Source organism: Schistocerca americana, chromosome 2 (genome assembly GCF_021461395.2).
Source record: "Schistocerca americana isolate TAMUIC-IGC-003095 chromosome 2, iqSchAmer2.1, whole genome shotgun sequence".
Taxonomy (NCBI): Eukaryota; Metazoa; Arthropoda; class Insecta; order Orthoptera; family Acrididae; genus Schistocerca; species Schistocerca americana.
Window position 1 is genome coordinate 2,070,420 of NC_060120.1, and position 15,055 is coordinate 2,085,474.

Consider the following 15,055-nt stretch of genomic DNA (forward strand, 5'->3'; position numbering starts at 1 on the left):
ATAGATTACTCCCCTCTCCTGCCATGAACTTTGCACAACATCTGCCTGTGAAACTGTGTGTATCCTGCAGCTAAGTACTGTGAGATACTCTCCTATTGCTATCCCTGTCACAGTAAATGATCACATACTTCAGTGAGGAAGGGCAAATGTGTATCTTTTTATCTAATTTCTAAATTATTTTAACGACTGTCACCACACCTACACCCAGCTGAATGTAGATAGTACATTAAACTCCCCTCACAAAATTCTTACAAAGAATCAGATTTGAGCCACAGCTACATACAGACTGAAAACTGCTCTATTATTCAGGATAGTTCATTTCCTATAACCCACAGTGAATAAGCAAAGAGAGTGACCTATTTAGAATAACTCATCTATAATTTACAATAAAAACATAGGTTATTTCAACATACATTTGAGAAAAGACAGTATGACATCAGAGCAGTTTATATGTTAGCACAATGAATGGTGTAAGAAATTCAATGCCAAAATCCCTCAGACTGTTGTTGGTGAAGAGTAAATGGCTCTTTTGTTTTTGAAAGATTCATGCAATGTACACTATCTGCCAACTGTCTGGTCATCAATATCTATCCAAGTGTCACACAGTCCAAAGTTTCCTGACAGTATCACTCACAGAAATGACTAGTAGTTAGGACTTCTACAAAAAAATCATGAGGGGCTGTATCAGGTGCTGTGTATCTCAACAGTCTGACTGCAGTGCTAAAACAGTCCAGTGAGTTGGCAGTACACACTGGCTGACAGACACAACACACATAGCTCAGACAAGGCAGATAGCTTTAGAAACCCCTGAAAAGCCGCCACCAAGCATAGTCTAACTCAGTCTAATATGCATCTACAAAAATCTTAATCTTCAGTGTAAATGTGTCATCAACATAGCGAATGAATAAGGAAACTAATTGCCAGATATGTAAGAAATTGTTAATATACAACCAGTTTATTCACTGTGCAGCTTTAAAGCTTGTATACAGCCTTTAAACTTACACGTTAGAAACTGACGATAAAACAATAACATCATCACCATCAACCTAAATATCGTCACCTTTGATATCACTGAAGCTACTTTTTACAACAATACAAATAACAAAATTTAACCATCTCTGATCACCAATGAATATGCAAATATGCACTTCAGAAAAAAATATTATTGAATTCTCACATCATGATGAAGAGGTGCAGCACACAGCAATATTGTTGCATAGGCGTTCTATGATACTTGTAAGCGTGGCTCTGCCATATGTATAAGGTACCTAAAACTCAATAGCATGCAAACATAGTTCTGGAGCTCTGAGTTTAGGCCACCCAATAATAATATCTCATTGTCTTCATTGTCATCAGTAGAATCTGTGAGAGTGTGCAAAATGATTAGATCAAAACAAAATTCAGTTAGTACATTCACGTAATACTATTGCATGGGTGCATTGACATTGACAACACTTGTAACATTGTAGGTAATAGCTCGTAAAGCCTTTGGATCAAGAATGTTTACACTACACTTATAAATACAAAGCACCAATGACAAAATATAACATTGTACAGTCACATTAGGGAGATCAGACGTTGGCATCAGATGATATGCAGATAACCTCCTCACTCACAATTGTCAGCAACTGTGAAAATAAGTAAATAAATAATATATGTCAACACCTCTCAAACATTTGGTATGTACCAAATGTATGTGCAGAAATGACATACATAACATTATAACATACGTTAACACACACACACACACACACACACACACACACACACACACACACATATATATATATATATATATATATATATATATATATATATATATATATATATATATAAGAACATGCGACTGAGGCAGTGCTGGTATCAGGACATGGACCTCACTAACAGCATCTGCAGACACTGCAATAACTGACTGCCACTCATCTGATGATACAGCAATAACTACCCTGCTGCTGAATACACGAGTAGCAGCTAAGGGGATAATAAATCAGCAAAATTCATTTATAACTTCATCATATTTATTAGCCACTATGGAGATAAATAATTGAGTAATAAACATTAATCACTCTTGTGTCAAATGAACTCAATTATCACATTGCACTGGCTGCATATACACATCCTCTCCATCACATGATATATCAATAAAATCTTCCATATCCCCAAAGACAACAGCAGCAGGCAGTCGATACAACCTACCAACAGTAGAGACCTCACCATCAGGAATAACAGAACTCTCCATTTTGAAAAACAATGAAAGGTCTGAACAAGCCACAACTGGAAATGGTGACTTATGTGATAGCTTAGCTAAGGATGAGAGGAAATACCATTATCGCTCCTAACAAGAGGAAACAAAGCAGAGCAGTAGCTTCATCTCGTTAGGGGCCATCTACCATGTTTTTGAAACAATGCAGCCCTCTTAGCCATGGTAAAATCAAAAAGCTGTAAGTTTCCCACTCGAGGTATTGTGGTACAATCTTTCCAGAATTCTTTACACTAACGTATGGAATACAAGGGTGCCGATTCGTTCCATGTATGTTGCTGACAAAGGTGTCAAAACTTTTTCATACCACTGGGAAGCATTAGCACCACAACCAAGTCATCCACCTTACATTTGAAACAATGTAGTGCTCTTAGACTATGGTAAAATCAGAAAACCTTACGTTTCCCAAATTTTTCAACCTTTTTTACAGTACCTTACATGAAAAAAGGATGCCAAAACGTCCTTACGATTTTGCTGACTACAGTTGCAGAACTATAACGTCGCATTAGGACGTATTAGCGCCACAAAATAGTCACCAAACAGTGGAACCCCCCTCAGATGATAAAAATCAGAAAGCCACAGTTTCGCAAGTCAGCACACTAGAATCTGTTAAAGCGTCAACCAATGCCTCTGCATACTTTTAGAACAATGGAAACTTCTTAGATGATAAAATCAAAAAGGCAGGCTCCTTGATCACATCTCAGTTTTAGAACAGACACTTCCAAACATCTCTTCAATGCGATCATAGATTGGCGTGATAGTCTGTTGGACTTTGCTTATGCTGTGGTATCAAGGCACTGCAACGAACACTGCTCACAAGCCAGGGGGCACGGTATTTACCACCTTAACTGTGCTGTTCTACTTAAATGGAATGACAATGCAGTTCTCGCAAAACCGTGTTGGGTGTAAGAAAATGGACTTCGCGATGGAAAGAAGGTAACACCAGAAATCAACACAAATAACTGCAATGTTCAGCAGTCAAAGGGCAGCAGTGTTACTGGATTGCCATACAATATGTGTGAGAGACTACCTAAGAACGGTGAAAATATTCTACATTAAGAAAACCGAGCAGCGCATTCACTTTCAAGAATCTACACTTCAGAAGAAGAAAACGAATTTCAGTGAGTGTCGTGCATCAGCAAGCAGTATTATGAATGATGTCATGGTCTCAGCGCCTGGCGATAGTGTAGAATTACGTGCATATTTACAATTATAAATATTAAACCAAATTACAATGCATGAATGATTGTCTCAGTAAATGCAATAGCTCTCTCATACATAGGAGCTGAAATCAAGTCACCACTCAGATGTTTTTCTGAAGCTGTGCACGAAATCAAGTTAGCCCGCATGACTGTTTCCAGACTTCGAGTTTCCATTATCACCAACATCTGCTGCATTCATCAAATTTCTAGCATTGCATAGTGCACCAATGAATATGGCATTGTTTCTGCAGTGTGAAAGCTTAAGGTAGTTTGACAGTAAATGTATTGTTACTGACTTGACATCAGATCAACAGAGTAGTGCTAATTTTTGAAAATTCACTATTTATTGACATGAAAGTCGTGGTACCATTCTATGAATGATATCAGTTACGTCAAAGTTCAGCGCAAATAGTTGCAATGTTCAAGCCAAGCTGACCATCGTCTCAGGTAGCAACCCAACGTGTATGGATTTCATGAAAATGTCTGGCATGTATTTGCAGAATTTACCCATCAGAACGGTGCAGGACAAGTCTTTGCTACGGATTTTGATGTGCGTTCTGCTTCACTCAGCGGCATATATAATAAATCTGTGCCACTACCTGACGTTGGTGTAGAATTACGTGAATAATTGTGTTTATTTGTATCATCAACTATAGTAACCAAAATTTTAAAAAGTGAAAATAAATTATTGTCTATATCTTTAAATTGTGTTTCATTTTATTAGAAACATCAAACATATTGAATAAACTATGCCGTTAAGATAACTAAAGTACAAATAACAAGTAGAATGATTTAGATGTTCAGTATTCTAGATAAAGAGGCAGTCGAAAACTTATCTGAAGTAGGGACTGGGAACTTTTACCTGTGGGCAGGAACATATAGAACTGTAGCTCAAGTTTAAACAAATAGTTATCCATGCACAGTGTACGTACATATCTAATAGTACAGTTGTTGATGTGAGGGTCCAGTTATTTCTATGTCGAAGGGACGTAGCACATTTTTGTATGAGGTAAAACTTAATTGTTGAGCTTTTAGAGAGCGAGACAGACTTAATATTTGAGACAAATTATACCCTATGTTAAAGTAAAATTGTAGCAAAGTGCTTCTTGTTACGTCATAAAAGTTAACAGAATGCGTCTTAATATACATAAATGATATATAGCTTTACATAGAGAGCTGTCAAAACAGATATCTCAGATGTACGAGAGCAAAGCACTTCACCTAGAGAGGGAGTTTACAGTTCAGCACTGTTGCTACGCTGACAGAACCTTCCACGTTTTTACATGAGATGAGACTTAACAGTTCAACTGTTACAGTGTCAGAGGTAGACTTAGAAGTTCATACACTTTTATTATTTGTTGCTGTGTTACAGATTCACAGCAGTTAATCCATTTTAGCTGTTAGTAGGCATAGTAGTTCATTATTATTAGAAGAGACAAAATGTATGTAGAATGTGGTAGCTCAGAATTTAAATTATGTGTAGATGAAACATGCATAATGTCTGTGGGAAAGAGGAAGGATGGGTGCCCCGTCATGAGTACCAGAGCACTATCCCATTCCGCACCCCTCCAGATATCATGCCTCGGCACAACGTTGCATGTTGCATCATTAGGCTATCCCATACATTGCCAGGTTTTGCATCCAGATGTGACTTTGTGCGTTGCATAGCTCAGGTACTGCATCCAGTTTTTCGCCCTTCACGCTGTATAGCCTGGGTACTGTGTATGAAGACTCACAATGCACATCGCACACACGCGGTAGTGCGCCAGGAACTATATGTATGTATAGTGCCACGTTATGCTACCCCACGTGGCTATCTCACGGTACCATAACACTTGTTAGGGTGGCACTCACGAAGGTGCGGCCGCCTCTCCTTCTTCCAACAGACATTTTGCATGGTTCACCTGTCGATATTTAAATCTTCAGCAACATCATTCAACACATGCATTATGTCTCTTCTAGTGATAATGAACTGTCTTGTCCAACAATAGCTGGAACAGGATGAAGTGCTAAGATTCTCTAACACAACAACAACTGAAAATGTGTAAACCGCTAAGTCTTCCTATTACACCCAGCAACAGTTGATCTATTAAGTTTCATCTTGGGTAAAATATAGTATGTCACGTCAACACAGGAACAACTTGGACTGCAAAGTCCGACTCTAGACGCAGTCACCTGTTGTGCACTGTATGTGCGAGGCTCTCGCTTATGAGAGTACTCTGTGTAAAGCTATAGAACACCTACGCATATTGAGAGGCGTTCTATTACGATTTCTGTTGCAGCACGGTGCATTCTGCTACAACTTTACTGCAACACATGGTATTTCTTGCAATAACTGTTAAGTCTGTCTCACTCTCTTACAGTTGATCTATTAAGTTTCGTCTTATGTAAAATGGTGTTAAGTCCCTTCAACGTAGCAAGAACTCGACCATAAAATCATGGTCCTTCACATAATGAGCTGTCCGACTAGATATGTATTACTCTGCCCATGGATAACTATTCGTTTAAACTTGATCTACAGTTCTATACGCTCCTGCTCATAAGTAAAAATTCTCATTTCCTACTTTCGATATGTTTTCGATTGCCTCCCTGTCTAGAACATCTAAATCATTATAGACGTTATTTGTACTTTATTAATCATAACTGCATAGTTTATTCACTATGTCTGAAGTTTCTAAGGAAATGAACACAGTTTAGAGAGATAGATAGTCACTTTTCTTCACGTTTTTATATCTGTGATAACATGGCTGTGAATATCAATAAGCACAAATATTCACATAACTCTGCAACATTGTCAGATAGTGGCACCGATGTATGATACATATGGTGTACTGAAGTACAGAACACATCAAAATTCTTAGCAAAGATTTGTTTAACACCTACAAGTACAAATATGTACATAATTCTGCAGCAACATCAGCCACTGATGCCATGACATTGTTCGTAGTACTACTTGCTGATGCACAATACTCACCAAAATTTGTAGCAATGAATTCTTCTTCTTCTGAAGTGTAAATTCCTGAAAGCGACTTTACTGTGTGGCATTATTGGTGTTGTATATTTTCACTGTTCTTGGGTAGCACCCCCACATATTCTTTGGCAATTCAGTAACACTTCTGCCATTTGACCATTGAATGCTGCAATTATTTGTTCTGAATTCTACCATAACTGATTCAAATCATTCTGATAGCACAACTTTTATGTTACTAAATGGTGGATTTTCCAAAATTACCACTACATCAATCTTGTGATGTGATTCCATACCTATAAAAGGTTAAATGTCCCCTGCATTGAGCTTGTATATGTTGTAGAGAGTGAAAACACAACCTTCTTAGACGGAGAAGAGGTTGGCTACAGTCATTTCTTGGATGAAACTGTACATGAAAAAATCACCTAGACGTTTAGTTCCATAACTGTGCACATATATATACAAATATTGATAATAGCCTCTTCTGCGAGTTCTGTACATAGTGCTATACGATACCATTGCAATTGCCGACTAAATATAATAAAGTTTCATAAATTCATAGCAAAACTAATATTATACACTGTACTATGTACATCATTTCCTTTACAAAGACTGGAGTAACTGGTGGTATCTTCCTTCCATCCTGATGTTTGTCTCTCAATTTGCGATCAGTGTTCGAATTCCAAATTTATGAGTAAAATACAGAATATCACATCAGATTTAAGATTGTATTGAAGAGTTTATAGGATGCCTCTATTCTAAAATTAATGTCTGCATAAAGTCACTGCTTTCTGATTTTTTCACCATCTAAGAAGTTTGCATTATTCTAAAAGTTTGGTACACACATTGGTTGCAGCACTAACAGTTTCTAGGGTTCCAGCGTAAGAAATGTGGGGTCTCTGATTTTGTCATTGTCTAACAGGATTCCTTTATTCGAAAAGTAAGGAAGATGAAACGTGGTGCAAATTTTCATTTGTTGCTTCAGTCTGCATACATACATCATAGATGTTTGGGACTTGAAAAGGTCTGTGAAACCATATAGTTTCATTTCATTAAAGCACATATGCCTGGGTTTCAGGCATCATCGTGGACCTTGGTCCATGCTGAAGTCCTATTCCAATATAGTTGGAGAGCCTGTGCAATATTGTTCGACTTTTGGGGAAAACCAAATGGGCTGAGGCATGATTGGGTAATTGAATTAATAATGGAGGTATGATAGTGTAGTTCGTGCAGTTGTGCAAACTCACTGTGCCAGGGTGGCAAAGTGGTCGGTGCATCTGCCTAGTGAGCGGGAAACTGTTTACGAATCTCAGCCCTGGCACAAATTTTCATTCGTCACCTCAGGATGAATATGTACAGTATGAAAGGTGACTCAGTTGTGGCACTAACACTTTCTTATTCCATGTGAAAATTCTGTGAACTTAGTCAGCAGCATCATATTAACTTTTTTATGTCCTCTTGTTGTTTACTTTAGCTAAAGACAGGAGCAATGTTTGGGATACATAAGGCTTTCCGATTTTACCACTGACTAAGAGTACTGCGTTGTTCGAAAAGTATGGCAGATGGCTGCTAATGAGATGTGAAACAAATGGTCTGTTTTGCTTCCCTTATAAGGAACGCTACGTCTAAAAGGTTTTGGATGCATAGCAGTAATGGTCATAGCAATGCCTCTCTTCCTTATCCTTGATGACATATAATTCACTATCTGCATGGTTAGTTTATTCAGTCATTGCACTGTATTACAAAATGAAGCATTCTATTAGCTGTTATACAGAGGCCACTACTGGTGTTAGACTGTGTTGGCTGTCTGCTGCTGATGTGTTTGGGAACCTGGAATATTTCATTAATGAAGTATCTGTTGAAGAGGATGTGGATATGCAGCCAATGGAGTGTGAGTATTGAGTTTTTTGACACAAGAGATATTAATGTTTATTACTTATTTGTTTATCTGTATGGTTGCTCATAATTATGATGAAGTCATACATGCTTGTTGATGAGTTTTTATTCCCATAGCTGATATTGCTATATTCAACAGTGCGGTAGCTACTGATATAACATCAGATGAGTAGCAATCAGTTATTGGTGTACCTGTAGATGTTGTCATTGAGGATGATGTCGTGATACCAACACTCCCTGATGTAACTATAGAACATAACATTCTGTCATAGGTGCTTTGTATTAGTAAGTGTAATGGAAATATTCATGATCTATCTTTATGAGCTACTACCTACCATGTTTCAGGTGTTGTCAATGTCGATGCACCCATGCAATGTTACTGCACGAATGTAATAGTTTAATATTGGTTTCATCTATCATTTTGCACACTCTTGCAGAGTATAATGATGACAGTGATGACAATGAGATGTTAGTATTAGGTGTCTTAACCTAAGGACAATCTTTGCATGCTGTTGAGTTTTAGTTCTACATGTGACACTGCTATGTTTACATGTATCGTAGAATGCCTGTGCAACAATACTGGTGTGTGATGCACCCAATCATCACAATGTGTGAGGTGAACAACATTTTTTCTGGCGTGTTGTATATTCATTGATGGTCAAGGACAATGGAACCTTGTTGTTTTTATTGTTGCAGGAAGTGACTTCAGTGGTAACAAGTGTGAAGATAATGATTATGATGATGATAACAACGTTATTGTTGTAACATCACTTGCTGACATGTAAGTTTAAAAGCTGTATACAAGTTTTAAAGGTGTACAGTGAATAAATAGGTACTATATTAACATTTTTACATATTTTGTAGTTATTTTTCTTATACACTTGCTATTTTGATGTCACATTAACTCTGAAGACTACGTTTTTTGTTGTTGATGTGTATGAGGCTGAGTTCAACAATGATTGTTGGTGGAAGCTTCACAGAACTATGCAAAGTGATCTGCCTTGTGTGAGCTATGTGTGTTGTGTCTGTCAGCCAGTGTGTGCTACCATCTCGCTGGACTGTTTTTAGCACTGTAGTCGAACTCTTGAGATACACAGCACTTGATAAGTTCCCGCATGATTTTTCGATAGAACTCATTACTACTTTTCATTCATATGACTGAGTCTTGCAGAATACTTTGATACTTTGAGCTGTATGGCACTTGAATTGAGACTGATAAATGACAAAAATCTGTCATTATTGTATATTGCAGAAATATGTCAAAAAGAGTAAAGATTTTTGCACTTCCTTAACAGCAGTCTAATGGCGCTGTAGAGTTGAGTTTCTTACACCACTCATTATGTTGACATATAGAACAATAGAGCAGTTCTTGGTGTATACATAGTTGTAACTCCAATCTGATTGTTTTTGAGAATTGTGTGAGGGAAGTTTAATGTACTGTCTTGATTCAACTAGATGTAGGTGTGGTGACAATCATTAAAACAATTTAGAAATTAGATCAAAATATATGCATTTACCCTTTCTCACTCAAGTTTGCGATCATCGAGTGTGATGGGGATAGCAATGGTGGAGTATCTCACATTATGCTAGCTGTGGAATACACACGGGCACCACATGCAGATCGTGTGGAAACCCATGGCAGATGAGAGGACACATCTATCTGTCTAAACTCCAAAAGTTATGATGTGTCATTCCAACTAACAGTACATCTGTGGCTTCCATTGAGCTAGCATTAGAGAGTTAGGCATCTGTTGTGGACTGGTGAGTGGATGACTGAGTGTGGTATGGTGTGATACCCTGCTGTGTGGGCTAAATGTAGCTTACCCACCAGTGAGGTGTGGGCTGTTCATGGGTGTGTCCCATTTTCATGTAAAGCAATTAAATAAGTGCTTGTATCCCATCCTACGCCACATGTCATTAACGTTTAAGCAGCACACTTGAGTTACACTTTTTTTTTTAAAGTAAGGGTAAGTGGAGTGTGTTATTTAGAAATGAGCTGCCTGTAGTGTTCAGGTCAGTTGTGTGACACTTTTTGAGTGGGGGACAGCCCTCTCCGGCCCTATACAACACGTGAAGTGTAAGAACTAGTCCAGCTTGAGGGGTAAAAACATATAACACCAATCTGAAGAAAATTCTACTTTATTAAAATTCTACTTCATTAAATGTGACCAGCCCAGCGTCTTTCCTGCAGGAAGAGATGCGTTACACTTCAGTTTTTGCAGTGGGCAGGTGTTCAAATTTTATTGGGCAGGCACGAGTATATCTGCACTACACATGCTCTTTCTATTAGCCGGCCGAAGTGGCCGTGCGGTTAAAGGCGCTGCAGTCTGGAACGGCAAGACCGCTACGGTCGCAGGTTCGAACCCTGCCTCGGGCATGGATGTTTGTGATGTCCTTAGGTTAGTTAGGTTTAACTAGTTCTAAGTTAAAGGGGACTGATGACCTCTTTCTACTAGAAGCGATGTATTTACACCACACTGAAAGTGTTGAAATGTGAACAACTACACTTAAATGACAGACAGACAAGTGGACATAGCCCTATCTCTGTGAAATTAGTCATTGGCACAGCACAGGTGATGTGGTTGGCTGGCTGCCCAGCCCTACCTTGGCTAGTGACTGGTGGCTGCAGCAGTCCCAGCTCTGTGCTAGCACAAGTGGGAGGTGGCAGTGGTGGCGACAGCGGCTTTACGTTGGTCTCTGGTGAAATGCTGCCTGGCGAGGTATTGTATGGCTGATGGTGAACTTTGAGACTACAGAAAGGGGGCTCACTGTTCTAGTATTTGTTTAAAATAAAGACAAAAACACTCTTATCTTTTCGCTGATGGGCTTAGGACAAGTGAATTCCAAATGTAGCATGACATGAGAGGGATTACTCTTTAACTTATGAGAAGCAGTATGTGTGATGTTAGGGCTGAAAACCTATCTTGGATTCTATACTTGTCACAAGTGGCCTACTCTCACAGTAATGTCATGGGAGTAGAGGGAAAATCCTGCAGTACAACTGGATTGTTTCTGAATTTCCCACCATTTCCTATGTAGGACAATTCGCCTCTGTCAGCACGGTTGGGGGCTAGCAATGAAAGATGCTACTGACGAGAACATCAGAAATCTGGCAACAATGTATTCTTTGCCAGAACTGGTGCAGCCCAAGTACTATGGAGGAGTACAGATCTATGCTTCAAGAAGAATATGGTATATTCCACATCCAGCTAGAAAGAACTGCAGCTCTGTAAACCCATAACGAAGAACTCTACAATCTTCTGCAAACATTACTTCGAAAAAGGTCCAAGGTCAGACACATAAGTCTGCATTTCACTGAAATAATCTACAAGGAAAGAATATGTCAAAAATGTGGGATGTTTGAGAACTCTTTCTAGTTGTGAGAGCCTTAAAGGAGTAAGACGAGGAACAGACTTGAGGCAAGGAATGTGTCCAAGGATGGGAAGATGTGTTGTAGGACACCAGCAACGAAGCCGAGCTGAGTGGCGTAATAGTTGGCACACAGGACCCACATTCGGCAGGACAACGGCTAAAATTCGCTTTCGGCTAGCCTTGTTTACGTTTTTATGATTTTCCTATATCGCTCCAGGTAAATGCCAGGATGGCTCCTTTGAATGAGCGTGTCTGATTTTACTTCCCCGTCCTTGAAACAATCCGAGCTTGTGCTCCGTCTCTAATGACTTCGATGTCGACGGCATATTAAACTTTAACCTTCATTCCTTCATTTTGTTAGCAATAAAGTGTTGAAAACCGTTTCAGGTCATGTAGGATAGCGTTGTAATAAAAATGTTGTAGCCACAAACAACAGGTTGCACTCAGTAGGAATGAATGATACTTTTCAGTTTTGTTGTATTCCCAGAGCTGAGGTATAATACAATGATGCGGCTACATGGCAGTTTTTGAACCTAAATTATCCATAAAAAAGACAGAATAATACCAAGAAATAAATGCTACTCCGTTTTTGGTATTATTACGGAGTAGCGTAACTTGGAAATATCATGTGAGGGAGAGTGGCAGTAAGCCTATGTCGAAATCGCGTATAACATAAAGTGAAAACACAAGACCTGAGATACGAACATTTTTTCGTTTTTCGCAGCACATATAAGCTTCAGACTTTTTTTGTGTTGTGCGGATACTTTGTGTGAAGCTATAGTTACAAATTGTTACTTTTGAACGTAAATGGGCAGTTCAAAATAGCCTTTCTGCGTAAAATTTTCATAGACTCAAAAATTTGTCCGCTTAGAAATTTATTTAAATGTGAGTGTATGTGGGAGTCAAACGGAGATTGAAGAAATATGACTTTTCGTTATTTTACAAAGCCAAGTGTCTTGTAACGCTTTTTTTCATCCAAAATACTTTCACAATGTTCACCTGTTAGTGGTTTACTTTTTGTTAGGCAGTCAAAAGCAGAATATTATTTGCATGCAAGGAAACTCTGACGAGAACCTTCCCAGTACATGAAATCATCATCATCTTGTGGTGCAATGTCGGAGGCTTCCATATATTGTTTTGAACGGTGTTTAGTTTTTGACATTAATTGTTGAATCCTTGTCTAAGAGACTGCAAAAATTAGTGAACATAAGCATCTGTGCTCTAGAAAAGAAACTGAAACATTTCTGAAAACGTTATGTGGCATTTGCGTTTGCTCATTATGTAGTAAATGAAGCATTTGGTTTTGCTCAGCGTTTAACAAATGCAACACCCACTTTGCACAGTACTTTCTATTCCTTCTTTCTCCATGTCAGATGTATCATACACTTCCCTGCCGAGCACACTACTTCATACACCTTTGACCACTAATAGTCTAATAGACTCTGAAGCCCTTTATAGACGCTTTCGCCTGTGGTTTTAGTTTTGGGATGCCCTTCGCGTTTACGATGTTCGAGCGGTATGTGATTCATCTCACCATCAGATTCTCAGCTCTTGAAAGTGACGGATATGATTCCTTACAATTATTTACTAACTTTGGACTACTTCCAACCGGCGAATGCGAAGCAAACAGCTATATGGCTAATAAATGTTCGATTTTATTGATTTGTACTGTGCGGTACCACTATTTCAAAAGGCCCACATAGAATAACGCACTTACGTTTACACTTGACTGCTGTTATTTCGCAGCATCAAGCAGAGTAAGGAAAAAACTCCGAAATAATGTCTTTCCCGCGCGTCATTTCTAGAGGTGGTAATGAAGCTTCGCACAATCGGCATAGCTAGCAATATCTCGTTAAGGTGGGACGTAAGCGAAAGCAACCAAAACTGTGAAAAATATTTTATTGGATCTTCATTTATTTCATGGTACTGAAGTCTGATATTTTGAATATTACGTTCCTATTCAGTTTCTAAGTATGACAGAAATAATAATCAACGGAAGCTTGCACGGGGTCACGCCCCTCTGTTGTTCTGTATTTCCTCATATTATTTATTCCTGTTGTGTTTTCTTCCAGGATGAGGAATATTTCGGTGTTTAGCAGATCCAGAACTTCTACAAAGGTGTGAGCACGGAGAAGCTGAAAACCCTAATGAAAATTACAACTGTGTGACAGGAAAACCACGCCCCAAGACAACTATTGGTGAAGTTGCATTGTATGATGCGCGTTTAGTTTTTGAGTGTGCTAATCTTGACAGACTACGAACTGTAAATAGGCTGAGATTTGATCCACGAGCTTTCACGCTATCGATATTGAAGGAAATCGAACACGAGAATTGATGCAGCTGTGATTATTGTTACTCAGTTTGAAATTCAGGTTAACCTTAGAGTACAAGCAAAGAAAAGGCTGCTAGAGGATGGAGATGATAAAGCATATGGTTTGCACTAGCTCACCCAGATAAAATAAGGCCTAATCCGAACATGGAGAAACCTTTGATTCACGTTGGACATAGCTTACATTTTGGAAACTTTATGTACCTTTCCCTCAAAAAACTCTGGCATTACAGTACTTAAATTTGGCATGAAGTTAGTCAATACTACAGTGGAACATTCTGTGAAAGGAATTTTCATTTACTACAATAGTAAGGCGTTTACGTAAGAGAAAAGCCGTAAGATTTGGTATACTTTTTTCACAGAAATTTGGAGAGCTGTGAAAATCTAGCAAAAGAAGATATCAGTATTATGTTCCACAGATATTTGTAATTCGTTCTAATAGATTTTTCGAAAAAGGAACGTTTGGTCTCACCTTGTAGAAAAAATTTCAGTTGTTTGTAATTGAAAACGTGTAACTTCAATAAGCATGAAAACGTATTCTTTAACAACTGTGCCAGATTTAGTTATATTGTCTTTAAAGCCTTGGACTTTATAAGGATTTTTTTTTCAAGATATTGAAACTTCGCATACGTCCACCTTAAAGAACAGGAATGTGAGATGGAAACTTCAAAGTGCGTGTCCTATATAGTTAGGTATAAAGCTCTCTTCACAGTGACTGAATGACTGCAGGTAACTCACCTCTGCTACAGATGATTCGGGCGGTGCAGTAGCCAGAGGCAGCTGTCGCCGCAGAGCCAGCAGCCTGTGTGAGTCCGGGGCACACACTGCCCCCCTGTCCCCCTGCCCCCCCCCCCCCCCCGTCCCCCCGTCCTCGTGCCTCGCTAACCAACGTCCTTGTGGTAATCATAGGTCATTGGTGGGGCACAGTCTCAGCGCGCCAACAATTGACTGCATAGCAGCTGCCGACTCACGAGGCAAGGTCAGGGAAACGTTGCCGCACAAACTGTATTCATACATAGCGCTGCTGA

At 38.9% G+C, this 15,055-nt stretch overlaps 1 protein-coding gene across 1 annotated transcript in view; it reads right to left on the reverse strand.

The window, feature by feature from the left end:
* LOC124595154 overlaps nucleotides 1-14,851 on the reverse strand; it is a 71,886-nt gene extending 57,035 nt beyond the window's left edge. The window contains exon 1 of the mRNA XM_047133758.1: nucleotides 14,766-14,851. The gene's annotated coding sequence lies outside the window, so the exon portion shown is untranslated. The remainder of the gene's footprint in view (nucleotides 1-14,765) is intronic.
* Nucleotides 14,852-15,055: the final 204 nt, after the last annotated feature.